Source organism: Bos taurus, chromosome 12, assembly GCF_002263795.3.
Source record: "Bos taurus isolate L1 Dominette 01449 registration number 42190680 breed Hereford chromosome 12, ARS-UCD2.0, whole genome shotgun sequence".
Taxonomy (NCBI): Eukaryota; Metazoa; Chordata; class Mammalia; order Artiodactyla; family Bovidae; genus Bos; species Bos taurus.
In genome coordinates, this window is record NC_037339.1 from 80,210,376 (window position 1) to 80,220,482 (window position 10,107).

Genomic DNA, 10,107 nt, shown 5'->3' on the forward strand with positions numbered 1-10,107 from the left:
TTCATTGGAAGGACTGATGCTAAAGCTGAAACTCCAATACTTTGCCCACCTCATGAGAAGAGTTGACTCATTGGAAAAGACTCATGCTGGGAGGGATTGGGGGCAGGAGGAGAAGGGGATGACAGAGTATGAGATGGCTAGATGGCATCACTGATTCGATGGACATGAGTCTGAGTGAACTCCGGGAGTTGGTGATGGAAAGGGAGACCTGGTGTGCTGCGATTCATGGGGTTGTGAAGAGTCAGACATGACTGAGCGACTGAACTGAACTGATGTCTTAAACATTGACATGGTCTTCCCTCGTGGCTCAGTCGGTAAGGAATCTGCCTAAAATGCAGGAGAGCTGGTTTTGAGGATATTTTTCTCCAGGAACTACCCTGGAGAAGGAAACGGCAACCCACTCCAGTACTCTTGCCTGGAAAATCCCATGGACAGAGGAGCCTGGTGGGCTACAGTCCTTGGGATCGCTAAGAGTCAGATACGACTGAATGACTTCACTTTCACTTTTCACTTTCACTTTTCACTTTCATGCATTGGAGAAGGAAATGGCAACCCACTCCAGTGTTCTTGCCTAGAGAATCCCAGGGACTGCGGAGCCTGGTGGGCTGCCATCTATGTGATCCAACAGAGTTGGACGTGACTGAAGCGACTTAGCAGCAGCAGCAGCAGCAGCAGTGAGCTCCACATTGTCATTCTGTAGAGTTTGCAACTTGAGGGTTTCTATATATGGGATGGCTATAACGTATTGACAGTACATAATGAATTTGCTTCAAAACAGATACTTCTATGGGTTTTGAGTTCCTATTTAGTTCTTTAACATTTTTTGCCTTTTGATTTGTATGCTTACCACCACATAATATGTCAATGTTCCTATAAAGTGTGTTATACTTGTTTTCCTAAGACTGTCTTACTTGAATTTTAAAGTCTACTTGGATACACATGATTCATTACACTTGAGAGAGAACTGGTGGCATGCACCCCCCACCAAAAAGAACATAAAGTCTTTTTTGCTAACGTGAAGATGAGCTGTTAGCTGTGTGTATGTTGACTTTTCACCCCTAATTTAGTGCATTTTCTGAATGCTATTCAAACTTACACTTGAACGTAATGAATAGTTCCTTTCATTTTATAAGTTGGTCCTGCTCTGAGTGCTTTTAGCAAACTCTGCCTTTAGAGAAAGTGGACTTGATTTAATAGAAATTGAGGCAGGGTACACAGAGAAGTTAGAGAAAAGGCTTCTGAAAAAAGAGACTGTAATTTACCATTTTGATGTTTATCTGAAAAACTACTTCATTTTAGTACAAGAGGGAAGAAAACACAGAGAGGCCATTATGATTCCAACATTTTAACTAATAAAGTCCCATCAGTATTTTTTAATATTTTTAACATTTAAATGGTGCCTAAGCAAATTTTATAAAATGAATAAGTCAAGTAGAAAACATGAAATATAAAATTAATGATCCTACTAAAGGTCTTAGATTGCAGCCAGCCTTTTAATGCCAGTGTTCACCAATTTAAGAAGTCCCTTCCTTAAAAGGATTCATCCTGATATGCTTCAATTATATAGCAAAGTTTTTTTTTCCTCTCTCTTCTTGATTTCTCTCCCTTGCCCGTAAAAACTTATCTATCACCTCTTATTTTCATAGAATGAACAGTAAGTGGCACTATCTTACTTAATCTCTAAACCCCGATCTTCAAACCATTTCTCTAAGCTAGGATCCCATGTCACCATGACAGCTTTTATGGAAGGGTTAAGCATTATCATTTTCTACCTCATTTCCTCCTCCAGGACACCTTGACATTAGAAAATAAGTTCACACAGCAAGTTAATTCATTTAAGTACTTTGCAAGCCATCGACAATTGACTCTTCTTGGAAGGCCCATTAACAGGGAGAGATGCTCTATATCAGACTTTCTACGGGGACCACACTGAAGTTAGTTTACGACTTGAGAAGCTGGAGGTTAATACCTGTTCCTAAAATTTTCCAAGCAAGAATCAGCTCACCTCTGGGTGATGTTGCAGGACTTTCTGAGTCTCAAATGAACACTTGTTCAAAGACATGAACAGGAAGTGTGCATACGTGCTCTTTCGCTCAGTCATGTCTGACTACTTGCAGCACTGTTGGGGGGGACTGTAGCTTGCCAGGCTCCTCTGCCCACGGGTTTTCCCAGGCAAGAACACACGAATGGGCCTACTCCAGGGGATCTTCCCGATCCAGGGTTCCAACCCATGTCTCCTATGATTCCTGCTTTGGAAGGCGGATTCTTTACAACTGAGTTACCTGGGAAGCAAGAATAAGCTCACCTCTGGCCTAGGCTGCAGGACTTCCTGAGTCTCAACTGAACACTTGTTCAAAGACTTAAGCAGGAAGTGATTCTACAAGACTGTGAAAGCAAGGGCATTGCCATTAAGCAAATCCAGATTTGAGTCTTGACTCTTGTTTTTTTTTTCTCTGTAAAATATGAATCATCCTTGACAAAGTTCATTAGGAATGTAACATGAGTTCATTTATGGAAAGTTTCAGTAAAGTGTTTGACAACAAGAAACTAACTTTCAGCTTTTTTTGATATTTTCATTTACAGCTAAAGCCATTTAACTTTGGGAAAGTCAATTCATCCAAGCATCCATTCCACATCTACAAAATGAAATTACAACACCAGGTTCATAAGTTATGGTTGTGAGTGTGATGATTAAATGAGGCAACAACTGTACTTATATATCCTACACCTCAAATGAATATGTATATTTTTAAATGCTGTAAAGGACACATGATCATACAAGTTTAAAAAATTATTTAAAGAGCTTTGAATATTGACATTTATAATAATAACCAGTTAATCGAGAATTTAGTATAAAAGGCTTGGAAATAATTTGGACTCAGCTTCAGATCGTAGTTCTTTTATTTATTTGCTATATGTATCTGAGTAAAACATTTGATTTCTTTACCCCTCAATTTTCTCATTTTGAAATGAAGGAAACTTATTTTTCTATAGAAAGTCAGTGAGAAGTATACAGTAATTAATGACAGTATACAGAGCTCAACCCATAATCATAATAAGAACAAGGGTAGTAATAGCTAACATGTCAGTAGTCATGGGCAGATATGAGATTTGAACCATAAAGAAGGGTGAGCACCAAAGAATTGATGCTTTTGAACTCTGGTACTGGAGGAGACGCTTGAGAGTTCATTGGACTGCAAGGAGATCAAACCAGTCAATCCTAAAGGAAATCATCCCTGAATATACATGCATAACCAGCATTTCTATGCAGTTGGTAGCATTTACACATCACCACCATATAACCAGATATACTGGCTAAATATGTGTGTCTATAAGGAACAAACACAACATTATTCGAGACATTTACATTTTTAGATCTCTTGATGCGTGCGTGGTGCTCAGTCTTGTCAGACTATTTGTGACCCCATGGACTGTACCCCAGCATGTTTGTCTGTCCATGGAATTTTCCAGGCAAAAATACTTGAGTGGGTTGCCATTTCCTCCTCTAGGGGATCTTCTCTCATCATAATTTACCCCATAATACATGGTACATGCATAAATTTAGATTTTTTGATTTGTTTTGTTTCTTGGGCAAAATATTAAATTACAAATGGTGCAGAGATAAGGTGATATTTTTTTCTACTTTCTGTTTTTTCTACTTTGAAAAACTCGTGTGTAATGATCTCACCTTGCATTATTAACACTAAGCATGTGTCTTGATTTCCCTACAAGTCTCCAAACTCATTGAAATCAGGGGCTGTTTCATACACCACTATTTATACTTCACCTGACTAGAGAATTGCTTTCAGTTTTGTAAAGGTCAACAATTTGCAAGGGATTAAACAAGTGATTGAGGGCACACCTGTGACTCTCGTACACAGTGGTGAGGGCACTTTTGGATGGAAAGTGTTCTTCCCTCCATTAAAATATGAAACACCAAAGGAGCGTTTTTTCTTTTTTATTTCCTATAATACTTCTTCATGGCCCCTTTGAAATTCCTTTAATTTGGCACAGATACCGGTTTATGGAGATTCAGAACACACTTCTCCCTTTGCAGCATTAATTTTTAAGTTTGTTTGGGTTGGGAGTGCTTGTTGGGTTGATTGTTGCTTCAGTTCTAGCTAGTGATCTGTACACAGGCCGTGTAACGTATGCTCTGTAATGGAGTGTGTCGGGTATGAAGAGCCAAGACATTAGGCAGTGCATTAAGCAAAGCCTCTCCAACTCCTGCACTGGGCTTGGCTGGATCTGAGAGAGGCCAGACCTCTACAAACAGAGCCCTTGAGATGCATTTTCTTGCGCTGTCTTTGTTTGTATTCTCTGATGTTTGCAGATGCTGTGTGACTCTTTTGATTGATTCCATTTGGTTGGTTCAATGCGCACGCCCAACAGGCTTTGTTCTCTGTGAGTTGAGATAGCAAGAAACTATAATGAAATGCTTCCACCTGCGCATAAAGATCTTATCATATGTTCCAGCCAGCTTTATCGTGTTCAATGCTGATGGATTTTCTGAGACTTGTTAGCTATTAACAAAATGCCTTTTTAAATCCTCTACAAAGTTCATAAACATCAAACGTCTATTGTCCATTATCTACACATAATCTTTCCCCCACCAAAAAATCAGTCTTTTATATCTTACATTCAATTATCTAGATGTGGCAAATAAATTTTGATTAACAATTATCTGAAACATGGCCTTATTTTTGCATGTGATTTTTATGGTGAATGGTTTACAGAATATAACTCATTTCAAATGACTGATCAGCTAAGGATGACTTTTACATTTTATAGATAGATTTAAACAATTTATACATTATTTATACACTTATTTGACTATTACCAGAGGAAAGTTTTCTGTACTTTAAATTACAAGTGGAGTGAAAACAGAATCCATCAGTTTTATTTACTTAAAATCATTCTCTATCAAACTCTTCCTCAGTTGTATTAACTTTTGTAAAAATGAGTGTGTGTATATATATATATATATATATATATATATTTATGGCTTCATTGTTACACATAGGCTTTTCTTTTTTTATAAAAGCTCATTTTATAAACTTTTCTTTCCCCTAATCTATAGAGCTAGTACCTGAAGATATTTATCATTTTATATTTATTTATTTTACAAGCAGGCTCTAGGCCACACGGGCTTCAGTAGTTGCGACACATGGGCTCAGTACTTGTGACACATGGGCTCAGTACTTGCGACACATGGGCTCAGTACTTGTGACCCCCGGGCTTCAGTACTTGTGACACATGGGCTCAGTACTTGTGACACATGGGCTCAGTACTTGTGACACATGGACTCAGTACTTGTGACCCCCAGGCTTCCGTACTTGTGACACATGGGCTCAGTACTTGCGACACATGGGCTCAGTACTTGTGACACATGGGCTCAGTACTTGTGACCCCCGGGCTCTGGAGCACAGGCTCAGTAGTGGTGGCGACAAGCTTAGTCGTTCCACAGCATGTGGGATCTTCCTGGACTAGGGATCCAAACTTTACCTACTGCTTTGACAGGCAGATTCTTTACCACTGAGCTATCAGGGAGCCCCTTAATTTCTTACTTATGTTGTTTCCTTACTTAGAATCATTTCTTCAAGAATTGACTTTTTTTTTAAACTATTGTTGAGATTTTTTTCAAGTCTATTGATTAAACTTTCCTCTATCTAATTTTTGGTAATTTGTTATTAGAAAGTCTTTAATCCTTGTTACAATTATTTTTTAATAAAAACTCATTTTATAAAGCTTTCTTTTTAGTGGTAATTGAATAGCCAGGCACACATACATCAGAGTTGTCCTAATCTATAGAGATAGTACATGAAGATATTTATTAAAAATGTTTCTTACAGATGCTGTAACTATACTGATACTTTACCAAGGATGAAATAAAATAAGCAAACAGATGCATACCAGACATATGAAATTACAGTGAGAAAATATGAATGATCAAAGCAGTTGGTTCACTATGCTTTGTTTATTACATTAACAAAAATATAGAGTATTTATGGATCATTTTAGGCAGACCAGGAGTTTGTGAAATAATTTTTAATATACCAACTAAGGTTTACATAGGAAAAATTATGTGTAAGAGCAGATTTTCAAAGTTGATAAGACTGGCTCGTCTTACAAGGAAACTGACAAGCCTATAGAATACAAATGGGATCTTGGCTGATGATACTGTTTGGAGGGTCACAGGAACCTAACCCCCTATTTCCCTCAGTGGCAATAGATTAGTATTTACCAAGTCAGCATTCACAGGAACTTTATAGCACACACCAACATCAGTGATGAGAATCAACTCTGTGTGTGCATGTATATTAAAGGAAATGTTGACAATATTAAGTTAAATATTGTTTTACTTGTCATGCTTCTCTTATTCAAGTAGATGTAAGATTCTAATTACTTCACGATGGCCATTATGATAGTAGGGCTGAAGCATTAAAAAAGACATATAAATATATACGCAATTTTAACATGAGTCTCTCTTTTTTCATTTGTATTAGAATTGCATCAGTTTATTGGTTTTTTTAAAAAGATATGTGTGAAGGAGGTTATACTAAATAGAAGTTTTATTTCAGAATTGTAAGGGAACATTACAAAAAAGAATTTGATTTGGTAAGATTAAGTACCACTGAGGTAGAGTAGTCACATTTTTCAGAGAAGTCAGAAGCTCTCTAAATTATAATTAAGAATTTAAAATATGATTCTAGTGAGACAAGAAGGCCATTAGAGAAAGATTATTTAATAAAAGATAATGGAAGAATTGTTAATCATTTGGAAATAACATAGTTAAATACCTAATACATAACATATATCAAAATGAATTTCGTAGGAAACTGATGTACATGTATAATCTGAAATAAGTGTAGGGATTATTCAAAAATATTTTTTAAATGACAAAAATTCTAAATACCATAGAATCTCCAAAGGAAGACTTTGTATAACAAATTCAATGTGCTCACAAAAACTACTGTAAACAAACCTGAAAGACACACTGGGACGTGATGAGAGTTTTCATGGCTAGATTAAGAGAGAGGAGGTGGAGGGTTCAGGAGGAGAATTGAAAAGTCAGTCAGAGATCTGTACTCCCACGATGCTGGTAGACTACACTGGCACAGCGTTTCTGAAATGTTAGCCACATACATCAAAAATTCTAAAAATGTTCATCAGGCAAATCCGCATTTCAGAATGTGTCTCAAGGAAAGAATGAAGTGCATACTACACACACACCCCAGCACCCCGCACATACAAGTCACACATATGACATCCTTTACACCTTTGCTTATTATAGTGCATTATCACTATGGCAACCCACTCCAGTGTTCTTGCCTGGAGAATCCCAGGGACGAGGAGCCTGGTGGGCTGCCGTCTATGGGGTCACTAAGAGTCAGACACGACTGAGCGACTTCACTTTCACTTTTCCCTTTCATGCATTGGAGAAGGAAACGGCAACCCACTCCAGTGTTCTTGCCTGGAGAATCCCAGGGACGGAGAGCCTGGTGGGCTGCCGTCTATGGGGTCGCTACAGTCGGACACGATTGAACGACTTCACTTTTCACTTTCATGCATTGGAGAAGGACATGGCAACCCACTCCAGGGTTCTTGCCTGGAGAATCCCAGGGACGAGGAACCTGGTGGGCTGCCATCTCTGGGGTCGCACAGAGTCAGACACGACTGAAGTGACTTAGCAGCATCACTATACCACTAGCAAGGTAAGGTTTAGCAATCAAAAAGTTACTGAATAAAATTGTTGATCTATTTTATTTTAGGAAAGCTAAAAGATGGAAATATCAGACAAGAAGGAGGAGGAGCAGAAGGAAGAGAAGAAGAAGAAGACGGAGGAAGATGGGGAGGAGGAGCAAGGAACAGAGGAAGATGGAGAAACAAGAGCAGCAGAGCCAGCTGGAGACCAAACACGTGTTTAGAATGAGCATGGGCAGGTTTCCTTAGCAGGTGTAATAGAAACTGAGAAAACAACTGCAGATAGTTAGCTTAGGACACCTACCTAATTCAGGAGTATTTTAAAAATTAAAATTCCAGATATCATGTAGATTAATCATAATTGAATGCATGATCCTTCCAGTATCTGACATGCAAATTATGGGTTTCCGTTGATAACATGTGATTCTTTAATTAACCTTATCCAATAAATATTGATCTGCATTTCTATTTGAATTATGATGCATTTCTAGATTTTTAATGTTTTTAAAAACATAAGGCAAGTATTTTTGCAACAAACATATAACAAAATGCCCTTCTAAGGAGAGTATGGAACACACTTCATTTATATTATCACTGAGTATTAAAATTTTTATAAGTTGCACTTATTTAATACTCAAAACAGGTATAAATTTTGCTCTAAATTTTCAAATTCAAAGAAAAAAAAAAGTGGATGAGCCCATGATGTTATCAAGAAAAGAAAATGCCATTTCAATTCTTACCAAACCAATAAATCCTACTTTTCCTTCTCCTTTTATTTCTATTTTTGAGGTAACAAACTTAAATATGGGGAACCACTAAGAAAGAGTTTCAAACTATCTTGTTTTGACTGAGGTTTTATTTTTATTCTGCTTTTTCTGGGGCTCAGTGATGCTCTATTGAATCTTATATTTTTCTTTGTATCACTGAGAAATAAAATGTATCAGATGGACTATAAGTGCAGTTTTATGAGGAAAAGAAACTATATGAAATTGACACTTTCATTCTCAACATATCTCTTATTGGTGTTATTTTGAGCCATAAGCCTGTTTGTTCTACACAGGAACAAGCTGTTTTTGCTGCTGCAAGAACTCAAGAGTCAATATAGTTACAGGAGAGTAAGTCGAATTGTATACCTCCTTGCACATCATGGACTAAATTGTCAATGAAGTAATTCCTAAGAAGCTTTATTATTAGGCCCTGTGTGAGAAGCAGAAAGACCAGCTTGATTTTTCAGGTCCCAGCCTGAGTCTCCACTGCTGGCAGTTACAGCAATCACCTTTTTTCCCCACATAAATATAAAACATTACTGTAAAAGTCATTGAAAAAGAATGAATACAGACCCCACAATCATATTTTCACTGCAGTGCTTTCTGGACTAACTGCACTTGAGTAAATACTTCTTTTTCTTCCTTCATACCGTTATTCTGTATGTCTCTTAAAAATTGTTTTCTTCATTTCTTGCATTGGCACAATTGTTGAATTCTAATGGCAGGGAATCCATGCTCCAAGCACTTTACTTTTCAAGGTAATAGATGTGGGTGTTCTACATCCACCCACCTATCACATACTTTTTCAAGTAAAAGTTAGCAAAACTCTTGCAGATATTTGTTGATATGTTTCAGAATTCTTTACCAGCTTGATCATATGGAACGATTGAGTTACTGAGTTTTTCTTCTATCTACTAGAAATGACGATATATTTATTTAGTCAATTTTAATCCCCTAAATGAGGCTCTTCATTTTCACATGCTTAGTTTTTAAAGTTCAGAACTGCTCTGAACACTTGTCTAATCCATACAAAAATCTCGACTGATTAAAATAAATCGAACTTGTGTGTGCTACTATATTCCATAAAAATACCAAGGACAATTCTGAGAAAAATTAAAATTCTCAGTGTTTGTATGAGTATCTCTACCACCAACGGGGTTTCCCTGGTGTTGCAGATGATAAAGCGTCTGCCTGCAGCATCTGACTCGGGTTCAGTCCCTGGGTCGGGAAGATCCCCTGGAGAAGGAAATGGCAAGTCTCTCCAGAACTCTTGCTTGGGAAATCCCATGGACAGAGGAGCCTGGTGGGCTACAGTCCATGGGGTAGCAAAGAGTCGGACATGACTGAGTGTCTTAATTTTCTTTTTCTTTCTCTTATCACCAACATGTGGTTAGTATTTCTGTTTTGAAGCACTCTGACAAACGCACTGTAAAAAAACAATGAAACCTTGTTTATTGCCCAGTTTGAATGAATGATGTATAGATAATGAATCAGAAACATGTTTTGCCACCCAATGGCCTTTCCTTTCCTTGTATAAATCCTACCAAAGCAGTTTAATCTAATTGACATGCAGTGATAAAAACATCATTTGGGATTAGCTCAAAATTTCTCTTTCTGCCATATAACATACTCCATG

The 10,107-nt window shown here is 37.5% G+C and overlaps 1 long non-coding RNA gene across 1 annotated transcript in view; it reads left to right on the forward strand.

Annotated features, from left to right (window-relative positions):
* The window catches only part of LOC132346729 (uncharacterized), a 32,124-nt gene extending 23,550 nt beyond the window's left edge, over window positions 1-8,574 (forward strand). Inside the window, exon 3 of the long non-coding RNA XR_009496643.1 lies at window positions 7,773-8,574. This is a non-coding gene — a long non-coding RNA (uncharacterized lncRNA). The remainder of the gene's footprint in view (window positions 1-7,772) is intronic.
* Window positions 8,575-10,107: the final 1,533 nt, after the last annotated feature.